The sequence below is a fragment of the Zalophus californianus genome, chromosome 1 (assembly GCF_009762305.2).
Source record: "Zalophus californianus isolate mZalCal1 chromosome 1, mZalCal1.pri.v2, whole genome shotgun sequence".
NCBI classification, from domain to species: domain Eukaryota; kingdom Metazoa; phylum Chordata; class Mammalia; order Carnivora; family Otariidae; genus Zalophus; species Zalophus californianus.
In genome coordinates this window covers 99419299-99432307 of record NC_045595.1, presented here as the reverse complement: position 1 = coordinate 99432307, position 13009 = coordinate 99419299, and the positions used below count along the sequence as shown (strand labels likewise).

At 33.6% G+C, this 13009-nt stretch overlaps 1 protein-coding gene across 3 annotated transcripts in view; it reads left to right on the top strand.

The window, feature by feature from the left end:
- The window catches only part of SLC9A9 (solute carrier family 9 member A9), a 707437-nt gene that overhangs the window by 19722 nt on the left and 674706 nt on the right, over positions 1-13009 (top strand). For all 3 annotated transcript variants that reach the window (XM_027584626.2, XM_027584627.2, XM_027584625.2), the window contains exon 3: positions 1579-1673. The gene's annotated coding sequence lies outside the window, so the exon portion shown is untranslated. The remainder of the gene's footprint in view (positions 1-1578; positions 1674-13009) is intronic.

The following is a 13009-nucleotide window of genomic DNA, read 5'->3' as shown; positions in this document are numbered from 1 at the left end:
TGATAAAAGAAGTTGACAGCAAATCACTAAGTTTATAGAAGATATGAACAACAATATCATCCTGCCTAATCTAATTGAAATATAGAAAACTACATCCAACAAAAAATACACATTCCTTTTGAGTGCATAGGAAATATTCATCAAGATATATTGTATATTGAGCCACAAAAATTCCAGTAAATGTAAAATACTCAATATCATACAGCATTATTCTCTGACTACAATGAAATGAAATTTAGAAATAATAACAAAATTTATCTGTAAATAAATTCTTAAATATTTGAGAATTAAACTACACAGTTTTAAATAACCCATGATTCAATGAATAAATAACATGGTAATTTAGAAAATATGTTGAACTGAACTGAAATGAAATTATTTTTGAATTATAATGAGAATACACATCAAAACTTGTAGAGTGCAGCTAACTAAAGTGATTCTTAGAAGGGAGTTTACAGCTTTAAGTGCTAATATCTAAACAAAAAAGGAAACATTTAAAAATCAATGATCTAAGCTTCTATTTTAAAGAGCTGAAAGAAAAAAACCCAATATAAGTAGAAGGAGTGAAACAAAGAATAGAATTATGAATTAAAATAAAAATAAATAGAAAAAATCAATTGAACAAAGAGCTAGTTCTTTGAAAAGATCAATAAAATTGATAAACTTCTTGCTAGACTAAGAGAAAATGAAGGAAGATTAAAAAATGTCAAAGATAGGAATGAAAAAGGATAAAACTCTATGGAGCTTATATACATTAAAAAAATAATGACCTACATTGTGAAAAAAACTGACTACTTAAAATTGATATCATTGAAAATCTGAAAGATCAAATTAACAAAATTGGCACAGAAAAAAATATATGTAAAAAACTCTTCCATTAAACATGAAATTTATTTTTTAAAAACCCACCTCCAAAACAAAAACAGAAACATCAATCCTACATGATAGGACTGGTAAATTTAAGAAAATATTGAAAGAAAAGTGACACTAGTCTTATATAGATTTGAGAAAATAGTGGGAATGGAATACTTCCAACTCATTTTAGGAGACCAACATTGTCCCAATACCCTAAAACCAGACAGAGACATTACAAGGAAATAAAATTACAGACCAATATCCCTTATGAAGGTAGATGCAAAAATTCTTATCAAAATATTATAAATCTAATCTAGTAATACATAAAAATAATGTATCATTACCAAGTAGTAGTTATCCCAGATATGCAAAATTGATTTAATTTTCAAAAAATACAGATATTTAACTTGAAATGGATCAGAGATCTGAACACAATAGCTAAAACATTATAAAACTTCTAAAAGAAAACCAAGGAGAAAATCATTACAGAACTGGGGTAGACAAAGATTTTTGAGATAAAACATCAAAACTCCCATCATAAAAGCAAAAATACTCAACTTATCACAATTAAAAACTCTTTAATTTTTTAAATGTCTTTTGTAAATTTTAATATATTATTTAATAAAATAAAGAATTAAAGTGACTGGGGAGCTGGTCAAATGGTTATTGAGAGAGTGGGCATGTGGGATCTGAGATGTAATTGTTTGAATATGTAAATTTCAGGCATCAATGAGGAGATCATCCTGACTCTGTTGACATCCTGAAGTAATGCTCAGTGCCAAGAAATCTCTTTGAACTTAAAAAATCTATTTGGCAAGGTAAGGCCACACTTTATCCCAAGGTAGAATGTGAAAGCAGCTATATGCCTTAGGACTAATTTAAAATCTATTATTCTTTTGTAAACATCATTTATTGTTTGATTTTGACTTTCCTACTCTTCTCCTTTCCAGTTTCTTCTCAATTATCAGCTATTAGTTTACAGTGCTCATCCAACTTATCCTTACTAAATTGTTTTTCTTTGCTTGATACTGTAGAGGTGCTGAAAGATCCCATAGTGATAACTGCCTTTCTTCTGTGCTTCTCACTCAGGATTGTTTTATTATCCATTTCCTAGGTGTAAACCCGTATTATAGTATGTTTTGTTTTGACACAGTTGCAGTCTCAGTTCCTTTCAGAGTGGTCTTAAGAAATGTTATTATTTTAGGTTTTGCAACAGTATTTTTATTTTTTCTAGTCTTATTGAGATGTAATTGATATACAGCACTGTATAAATATAAGGTGTATAGCATGATTCAACTTACATATTTGTGAAAAGATTACCACAATAAGGTTAGTTAACTTCCATCATATCATATAGATACAAAAAAAAAAAAAAAAAGAAAAAGTAAATGTTTTTTTCCTTGTGATGAGAACTCTTAGGATTTATTCTCTTAACAACTTTCAAACATACCATATAGCAGTGTTAACTATAGTCATCATATACATTATATCCGTACTACTATATATCTTATAACTGAAAGTTTGTACCTTTTGACCACCTTCATCCAATCCCACCCTCTCCGACCTACTGTCTCTGGTAACCACAAATCTGATCTCTTTTTTTATGAATTTGGAGGGGGTTTTTTTGTTTGTTTTTTGTTTTGTTAGATTCCACATATAAGTGAGATCATATGGTATTTGTCCTTTTTGTTTAACTTACTTCACTTATACTCACTTAGTATAATGTCCTCAAGGTCTATCACTGTTTTCCTAAATGGCAGGATTTTGTTCTTTTTTATGGCTGAATATTCCACTGAATGTGTATGTATGTTTGTATTATGTATGTGTGTGTATATATGTGTGTGTGTGTGTGTTTTTATAAGCATCTTTATCCATTCATTCATGAATGGTTGTTTCTGTGTCTTAGCTATTATAAATAATGCTACCATGAACAGAAGGGTCCAGATCTTTTTGTGTTTCCATTTCCTTCAAATATATTCCCAGATGTGGAATTGCTGGAGCATATGGTAGTTCTAATTTTCAGGTTTGGAGGAAACTCCTTACTGTTTTCCATAGCGGCTGTACCAATTTACATTCCCACCAACAGTTCACGTGTTCCCTTTTTTCCACATCCTTATGAGCATTTGTTATCTCTATGTTTTTGATTATGCTTTGAGGTGATACTGTGGTTTTGATTTGCATTTCCCTTTAGTGATGTTGAGCACGTTTTCATGTACCTGTTGGCCATTCGTATATTTCCTTTGGTCACATTTTTAATTGGATTATTTGGAGATTTTTGCTATTGAACTATATGAATTCTTTATATATTTTGGATATTAGCCCCTTGTCAGATATGTAGTTTGCAAATATTTTTTCCCATTTTGTAGGCTGTCTTTTCACTTTGATCAAAGTTTTTTTTGTTCCTTTGTTTTTGTTTTCTCTGTAGAGCTTTTTAGTGTGATGTAGACCTGCTTATTTATTTTGTACTTTGTTGCTTGTGCTTTAAGTGTTATATCCAAAAAATCATTGCTAAGACCATTTCAAGGAGGTTTTTTCCTGTGTGTTCTTCTAGGTATATATGGTTTCCAATCTTTAAGTCTTTAACCCATTTTGACTTCATTTTGTGAGAGGTGATAAGGGTTTAGTTTATTTTTTTTACATGGGAATATCCAATTTTTCCAGCACCATCTATTGAATAGACTGTCTTTTCTCCATTGCGTATTCCTGGCTCTATGGTCAAATATTTGTTGACTGTATACACATGGGTTTATTTCTAGGTTCTTGATTCTGTTCCATTAGTCAGTGTGTCTGTTTTAATGCCAGTATCATAGAATTTTGATTACTATAGCTTTATAATATAGCTTGAAATCAGGAAGTATGATGCCTCTACTTTGTTCTTTTCTCAGGATAACTTCTGCTCTTTAAAACATCCCATTAAGAAAATGAAAAGGCAAGCCATAGATTGGGAGAAAATGTTTTATATATATATATATATATATCAAATTATATTTGTGTGTAATTATATAATATACATAATATATGTAATATATATTTATAATTATATTTTATATAGTTATTTTTGTATAAATATAACTGGTAAATAAATGCTGAAAAAGTATTCATTGTCAGTAGTCATCAAAAAAATGCAAACTGAAACTCAAATGACCAAATGACTAAATACCATTTAATACGGCCAAGATGAAAAGAACTAGAAATACCAGGTATTGGCAAGGATGTGAAACAGCAGAAACTCAAACATTGCTGGTGGTATTGAAAAATTGCACACTTTAGGGGCACCTGGGTGGCTCAGTCATTAAGCGTCTACCTTTGGCTCAGGTCATGATCCCAGGGTCCTGGGATCAAGCCCCGCATCGGGCTCCCTGCTCAACAGGGAAGCCTGCTTCTCCCTCTCCCATTCCCTCTGCTTGTGTTCCCTCTCTCGCTGTGTATCTCTCTGTCAAATAAGTAAATAAAATCGTTTTAAAAAATTGCACACTTTAGAAAACTGTTTAGCAGTTTTACAACATCTAAGAAAACATTTACACAAATAAATCAATGTCAAGAAATAGCCTAAAAATTTACCTTATTCCAAAAATGAAGAGAAAATTATATAGACATTCATCCCAGTAACAATCAGTGCTGGAAGACTATGAAACATTATTTACATTTTCCTCAGAAAAAGAAAGAACATCCTAAGAATTTAATACAAAACCAAATTATTACACAGGTTTAGGCTAACAGCCATTTCAAACCATAGAAATCATAGGATAAATTATATTGCTTTTAAAAAGGAAACCACTGGGGGAAAAAAAAGGAAACCACTGAAATTATTATAAAGAAAATAAACAAGCTTAAAACTAAACCAAAGAAAAAACAAAAACCTGTAGCAAACATTTAAAAAAGTGAAAGAAGAAGGGGTGCCTGGGTGGCTCAGTTGGTTAGGTGTCCAACTCTTGATCTCAGCTCAGGTCTTGATCTCAGTGTTGTGAGTTCAAGCTCTGCATCGGGCTCCATACTGGGCATGGAACCTACTTAAAAAATCCATAAAATAATTTGACAGAACTAAGTCCAAACACATCTCTCAGATGAATAAATTTATATGGAATAAACTTACTATAAAAGAGAAAACTCTTAGATTGAATCACAAAGCAAAACCCACATATAAGCTATAGATTAAAGAGATCCAATCTGATCCAGAAAGGTTGAAAATTAATAGTTGGTACAGCCATAACTGCAAGTGCCCACAAAATAAAAATAGGGGATATTTTTGCATGTTTTTCCCCAGTTTTATTGAGAAAGAATTGGCATACCTCACTGTATAAGCTTAAGGTGTATAGCATGATAGATTGATTTACATATGTTGTAAAATGATTCCACAATAGGTTTAGTTAACATCCACCGTCTCATATAGATACAATAAAAAGGAAAAGAAAAAAAAAATGTCTCTTTGTGATGAAAACTCTTAGGTTCTACTCTCTTAACAACTTTCCTACATACCATACAGCAGTGTTAACTATAGTCATTATGCTGTATATTGTATCTGTATTATTACTTTATAGGATAAATATAAGATATAAGATAAACATAAGATAACTGGAAGTTTGTATCTTCTAACCACCCTCTTCCAATTCCCCCTCCCACCACCCCTGCCTCTGGTAAACCACAATTATGATCTCTTTCTATGAGTTTGGTGTTATTCTTTTTTTTGTTTTTCCTGGATTCCATATATAAGTGAGATAATATTGAATTTGTCTTTCTCTGTCTGACTTATTTCCCTTAGCATAATGCCTTTAAGTTCCATTCATGTTGTTGCAAATGACAGGATTTCCTCATTTTTATGGCTGAATAATATTCCACTGTATATATATTTATAAAGAAGTTAATTATATATATATATATATATATACACACACATATATATGTGTATCTATATCCCACATCTTTATCCATTCATCCATCAGTGGACACTTAGGTTTGTTTCCATTTCTTGGCTATTGTCAATAATGCTGCTATGAATATGGGGCTACAGATATCTTTTCAAGTTAGTGTGCATATATTAATATGTATCAATTTTTTTCACACTAATTGTTAGATGCTTATCAATCCCATTTCCTCTTCCACATGGGGCCACTACCTTTCCCAGCCCAAACTGCAACATGGATATGGCCTGGTGACTGGATTTTGGCTAAAGCAATGCGGTGGACAGGATACACTTACTTGCAGGCCTGACAATAAAAAGTTTCATGCAGTCTTCTCACCTTTTCTCTTGGTTAACAATAAGCAAAAGACCCAACATAAAATTCTGAGGGGGCCATAGAACATAACTTGAACTAATTTGCTCTTTTCTAAATATCAATATATGGTTGATAGATTATACTTACTCCTCTAGAGAGTATGGCCCTCCACACCAGAAGGTGACATCTTCAGGGGTGATTTCCTCATTCTGGGGCCTCTATCTACTTAAATCCCAACTATCATATATCCTTAAGCTTCAGGGGAAAGGTAATGTTGAAATATGGCTGAGAGTAGTGCAAATTAAAAACCATTTTCATTCACCTACTTTCCACCATGTAGAGGTTATGAATCATCAAATCTTGTACAACTATTAATATGTTCAGGTCAGTCCAACCATTTGATGAGAATGATCTCATTCCTGTCATATCCCTTTGTCTGGATAATTTCTTTTTCTATATTGTGTACTAACTCTTGACATAGGGTTATGATTTGAGGTTTCTCTGGTAGCTGATCTTTTAACTATAAACTAGTTGCCAACTCTTAGTTACCACTTTTATTGCTAAATATATCTTGTTACTATCTGCTGGAACCACTTTTTAAATCTCTCCTTTAACCCATATGCAATCCTATGATTTTCTTTCATACAAAGTGGAATTTTCTCATTTTTTTTCTCTTTAAGATGTAAAGAATTTCTGGGTATGACATTTATAGATTTTTTTGCAGATGATCTGGTGATTGTAACTAGTGATAAAGTGTTGAATTATATCAATGTATTAAAATGTATTTGAGCAGTAAAATACTACCACATTTTAGATTTCAAAGTCCTATTGAACTCTAAAATCTCAGCCTTAACCAATCACTGTTGACAAAATGATGGATGTTATACTCCTTTAAAAGTTTCCTTATGAGATTATTTAAAATTTCCCCTGCTTCCCCTATCCCATCTGTCTGGAGTGTCTGTACTTCCTTGGTCCAAATCAAATATTGCTTTAGGAGTTTGGGCAATATAATGGCCTCCTTTGTTTTTTAGACCCTTGGCTAAGGTAAAGTTTAAAAGTACATCATTGAATGTTAAATCATCCTCTGTTACACTTATAAAATTGGCTCATATTCTTCAAGTCTATTTGCCAATGTTATTCCATATCTAGAATCACCCTATTGTTCTCTTAAAGTGAGAAAATAAAAGGTGCTTTATTATAAAGAGCATAAACATTTTTTTCACTTAAAGATTATACTACCTAATTCAATTTTCCTTCTTGTTCCTTCTTAACTGCTTCTGAAAAACAGGAGACACAGCCTGTTAGCTAATAGTTCCTAGGAAATAGTAAATTCCTAAACAAGCGTTGGGCCTTGTTAAATGAAGAGGATTTATTAAATAGTGGTTGTATTACTTTTCTAAAGCTTCCATAATAAAGTATCATAAACTAGGTGGCTTATAAAGAACAACAAAATCTATTGTCTCACAGTTCTGGAGGCTAGAAGTCTAAAATCAGGTGTCTACAGGGTTATGCTCCCATTGAAGCCTATAGGGGAATCCTCCCCATCACATCATTCTAGCTTTTGGTAGTTTGCCAAAAATTTTTGTCATTCTTTGGCTTGTAGATGCATTACTCTAGTCCTCTATCTTCATGTGGTATTCTCCCTATGTCTCCTGCTGGAAGTTTTCCTCCTTTTGAAACTCAGACCTCTGGACCAGTAGAGTGTAAGATTGTGGGTACAGGAAGCAAAAAATTTGCTGGTGGATACCAGGAGTAATAGTGAGTGATGCCACTCCCATATCCTCTAGGAAGCTATTTTTGTCTAACTTAGTATTATGTATATGACGTTTTTCCCTTAGCCAGGATTCACAGGTCCAGGAATCAAGGGATAGAAATGGGAATGAATCCTGTGACTGTTTGATACAACTGTTTTCCATATTCCACAGGCTGACCACTAATAGTATTTTGCTGATTAGTGAAAATTAACTCTCTTAAAAAAAACTCTCAGCAGTAAATAATTAGTAAAATAAATACATAATTATATATTGCTTATATTGTAAATTTTATAGAATTAAGTTGCTGCTTATTTGCATCTTATCCAAATTCTTTATAGTTTTCTTTTTTATCCATCTGTCAGTTGTTACTCCTTAACCTTACCATCTCAAATACCTCATTTATCTCTATCAGAGAGGGAAAAAGATAAACCCAATCACCTTAACAACTCAAGAAAAAAATAAACTAATACCACCAGCAAAACAAGTCAAAAAAAAGAGGCAAGATTTTTGACTTTATATTCTTGAGCTTGCTATATCTTTTCACTAGCTTATCGTAGTGATGTTAGCATCATTGTCATTCACTTTGAGTTCTTTGAGTACAGGATATATATTTACCAATAGAAAAGTATGTGGACCCTATGCTATGGTTTATTTACCTATCTTTTGTGTGTAATTTTATCACTTTTGAAATATTTTTACATATATTATGTTGTTTAGACAAAAGACCTTTGAAGTAGATTATTGCCTTTTTAAATAAGAAAACTAAGGTTCAAAGCAGTTAAACAATTTGTGTTCTGGCATGTAACTAGTTTAGTGGCAAATATGAAGCTCAAAATCCTCTTTTTTTTTTCCTACTACGACTCAGCTTTGGAAAAACTTTACAGATGGAATACTCTATCAAATATTGTAATAAAGATTATTTAATGTATTAAAATTCTTTTAACCTTTTAAAACTAATGCTACTTGTATGAATCTCATTCTAAAAAACACAATAGCTTAAAATCTGATTTTCATTCATCATTTACTTCTGGTTTTTTTTAAGATTTTATTTATTTATTTATTTGAGCATGAGAATGTGTGAGCGAGGGAGGGGGGAGAAGAGGGGTGGGGGGAAGGAGGGGGAAAGAATCTCAAGCAGATTCACACTGAGCACAGAGCCCAAAGTGGGGCTCAATCTCACAACCCTGAGATCATGATTTGAGCCAAAACCAAGAGTTGGAGGCTTAACCGATTGAGCCACCCAGGTGCCCCTTTTCATCATATACTTCTAAAAAATACTTCTGGATTGTTTAAATATTAAAGTATCTGATAAAACAGTTTTAAGAAAAAAAAGCAGTTACAGCTGAAAATTATCATTTCTTAATCATGAAAAGTTTTTTTAGTTATAGTCTAAGAAGACCTCATGCGTCATCCAAAATAATTTTCACAATTACTTCATGTATTTATTCCAAGGACATTTAATAAGTTGTAGGGACAATATTTCCTTTTATATATGTTTTCTGTAGTGAAGGATGGCACATCATCAGGTGCCAGTGTTTAGGTCATAGGTATAACTCCCAAAAGAAGTAATCTACTTAGAAAGGAAATGACTGCCCACTTTGTTTAAAATCAGTCCAGTGTGTTAAGAGAGAAAAAAAAGTATACCTTTATGTAGAGATGATGACCTAAATGTATATCTGCAGCCCTGATTGCTTCTCTGAGCTCCAGATATACATATCTGCCATAATGACCCTATCTACTGGGATGACCACTAGGCACTTCAAACTTAACCTGGTCCTACCAGAACTCCTGTGTCAGCCCTTTATCCCTGTCTTCGTAGAAGCTAAAATCCAAGACATTCTTATTTCCTCTTTCCTTCACATCCTATATCCAACCTATCTGCAACTGTTGGATTTAGTTTCAAATTATATCCCAATCACTTCTTGAAAACTCTACTGCTGCTGCCCTAGTCCAGGTTGCCATCATTTTCTCACCCTAACTACTGCAGTGGTCTGCCTGTTTTTATGAGACCATTACCCTACCATCCAGTCTCCACATGGAAGCCAGGGTGATATTTTTACAAGGTAAATTAAACCATGTCTGTTACTCCACAGCCCAGAATATGGCCCAATATCCTTATCTTGGTTTAAGGACCTACATAGCCTTCTGTCTTGTACCACTCTCTCCTTACCACTGCTGTAGCCACACAATCTTTCCAGCTCTTCTTATGAACACACCAATCTTGTTCAGACCTCAAGGCCTTCCCACCTGGTATTTCTTTTACCTTTCACTGAAGATATTTGCATGATTCAGTCCTTCACATCATTCAGGTTCCCTGAGAAACTTTTCCTGGTTGCTCCATCTAAAATGCACCCTCCCTGCTACTTAATTGCTTTTGACTCCTTGATTCATTTTCTTCATAGGAAGTGTTTATTTTTTGTTTTCACACTAATTGTCCCTCCTGCATGAATAGGAGGTTTGTCTTTTTCATGGCTCCATCCCCAGAGCCTGGTGCAGTGCCCAGTGCTTAGACAGAAATGAGTATTTTTGAATGAATGGATGAATGCATTTATTTAAATATTCATAGTTCTAAAATCGAGGGAAAATAGTTTAATTTAAAAATATATAATGCTGGGGCGCCTGGGTGGCTCAGTTGGTTAAGCAACTGCCTTCGGCTCAGGTCATGATCCTGGAGTCCCAGATCGAGTCCCACGTCAGGCTCCCTGCTCAGTGGGGGGGGTCTGCTTCTCCCTCTGACCCTCTTCCCTCTCGTGCTCTCTGTCCCTCATTCTCTCTCTCTCAAATAAATAAATAAAAAAAATAAAAATCTTCAAAAAATATATAATGCTAGCTTAATAAGGAGTTACATTGCTTTGGAAAAATCTTAGTTAAAATTGTCTGCAATTTGCTTCCCTGAAGAGTTGATCTGCTGAGTGACTCAACCCTTAATAGGCACGCCTGGTGGCAGATGCAGGCATTGCAAAAATAAGAACTAAAAATATATAGTCTGTCTTCATCCACAGCAGTGGTTCTCAACCTTGGTCATACATTAGAATGTATGAACCGTTGAACACTACATCGAAAACGAAAGATGGTTAACTGCACATAAGAATAAAAAGCACATACAAGTTTCGGCTTTTCACTACAATTGTGGTCGCCAGCCACATCTCAGGGGTTGCATGTCGCCCCGTTTCCTTCTTGGTTCTTGCCCGATTAGCCTGGCACCGCCCAGGGGTGGTGCCACAATCCATCTGACACACACAACTAGGGTTTGGGTCTGGTCAGGGCCACGCCCAGGGCCAGGGTTAGGGTTTGAGTCCTGAAGTTGTAGTCTGATAATCAGTCCAGATCCCAGAACAAGTAATTCAGAATCTTTGAGGACTGTATTTAGGAATCTATTAACATTTAAAAAAAATTTCCCCTTAATTACAGTGGACATCCAAGATTGAGAACCACTGATCCATGAAGCAAGGGGTTTTGTAAAATTATTCCTGATGCCAACAACAGTATAGGACGTATTCCAGTACCTGTTGAATTAATTAATGAGTGAGTTAATGAATGAATGGGTGCATGTAAAGGGTGTTGATAGCCAGTTGAACTGAACACCACTTGAAAACCATTCGGAGGGCTTGACGGGTAGAGTTGGTAGATTTAGCAAATAAAAATATAGGATCCCTAGTTAGACTTGAAATTTAGATAAAGAAGGATCTTTTTTTTTTTAAAGTAATGTATGTCCCAAATATTTCAGGGAGTATACATATACTAAAAATATGTTCATTATTTGACTGAAATTGAAATTTAAGTGGGCATCCTGTATTTTATGTAGCAACCCTACCTACAAATGAAGAAACAGTTAAGGTTCTCTTGTAAAATTCAGCATGTTAAAATATTTAAAATAATTCACTGTTGAAGTAGTAATTTAGTTTTCTATCTTCAGCTGTACAAAGCTGCCATAAAGTCTATTATCCTTAGGAATGAATTTAATTTTGCCTTTTTAAGCTATTAATAGAGCAATCATAAAAATGAGGTGAGTTCTTGCACATCATAGATTTTCCAAATGAACTTAGAATTTAAATTCTTCAGTATTTGCTTTTGAACTATCGAATCTTATACTCTAGAGTAAAAAAAGAAAATTCAAAGTGTTTTTAAGACCTATGAAGTATACTCTCAGCATAACCTCTGAATCAGAGACTTCATCAGGTTCTGTATTCTGAATTCTCTTCATACCCTTATGAAGTATGAGAAAGATAGGAGTCCCTCAGGCTATAGACCTGTATTTCTCCCTAGCTATATTCTGCTCATTATACTGACCAGCTAAAACTAAGATTAAATGGTGTTAGTGAATAAAACTTAACTTTAATGCTGGAAAAATAAAATGATTGAAACAAATCAATTGAATAATTGGTCATACAAGCAGAAGTCTCAAAGACATTACCTTTTTCTTAAAAGATCCATTAAAGTTCCCATCTTTTGCAAATGGTGGATAAACACCTTTCCACCAATAGGTGGCATACTCATGTGTTCAGAAACTCTCCGATGGGTGGGTGACCCAAAAAAGTATCAATTATGGTTCATTATGAGTGTGGACAGAATGGAATGATGAAAAGATAAAACAGGAAAAGCTATTCACATTTCTAACATTTTCTTTCTCCATTTGGAGAAAGCACAGTATAGGCTAGATTCTATGCTTCCTGAAGAATTTGCAGGAAGTGGCTTGCTAAGAGTTAGATGGTCAAAAAAACATTTGGTTTTATTTGCACAGTGTCTTTGATTGTTTGAGTACCTCCTCTTCAAAACTTGCCCAGATGTTGTAACAAAAACCAAACTGTTGCAGCAATTTTCCGGGTTATATGCCATTTCTTTGTAGACATTTTAGCAACCATCCCTAAATCTAATAATGGATAAAAAAACAAAACCAAAAAATCAGAAAAGGAGAAAGTCTATTCAGATAGAAATTTTAATTCATCTATCCCATAATTCTGAGACTATTTCGACAAGGGTAAAGTCAAGCAAGCTATATATTTTTTGCATATTGCTCTAGCTGACAATCTGCAGTGAGGCTACAAGAACATTAGAACTAAAATTGATTTTTCTGACATGGAGTGAATCTGGCACCATGCTCTTTCATAAATATTATTTCACCTTTCTCAGAGCTTGAGATGACATAATTGCAGGATTTGTACATTTTCAGCAACACACACTATTTAA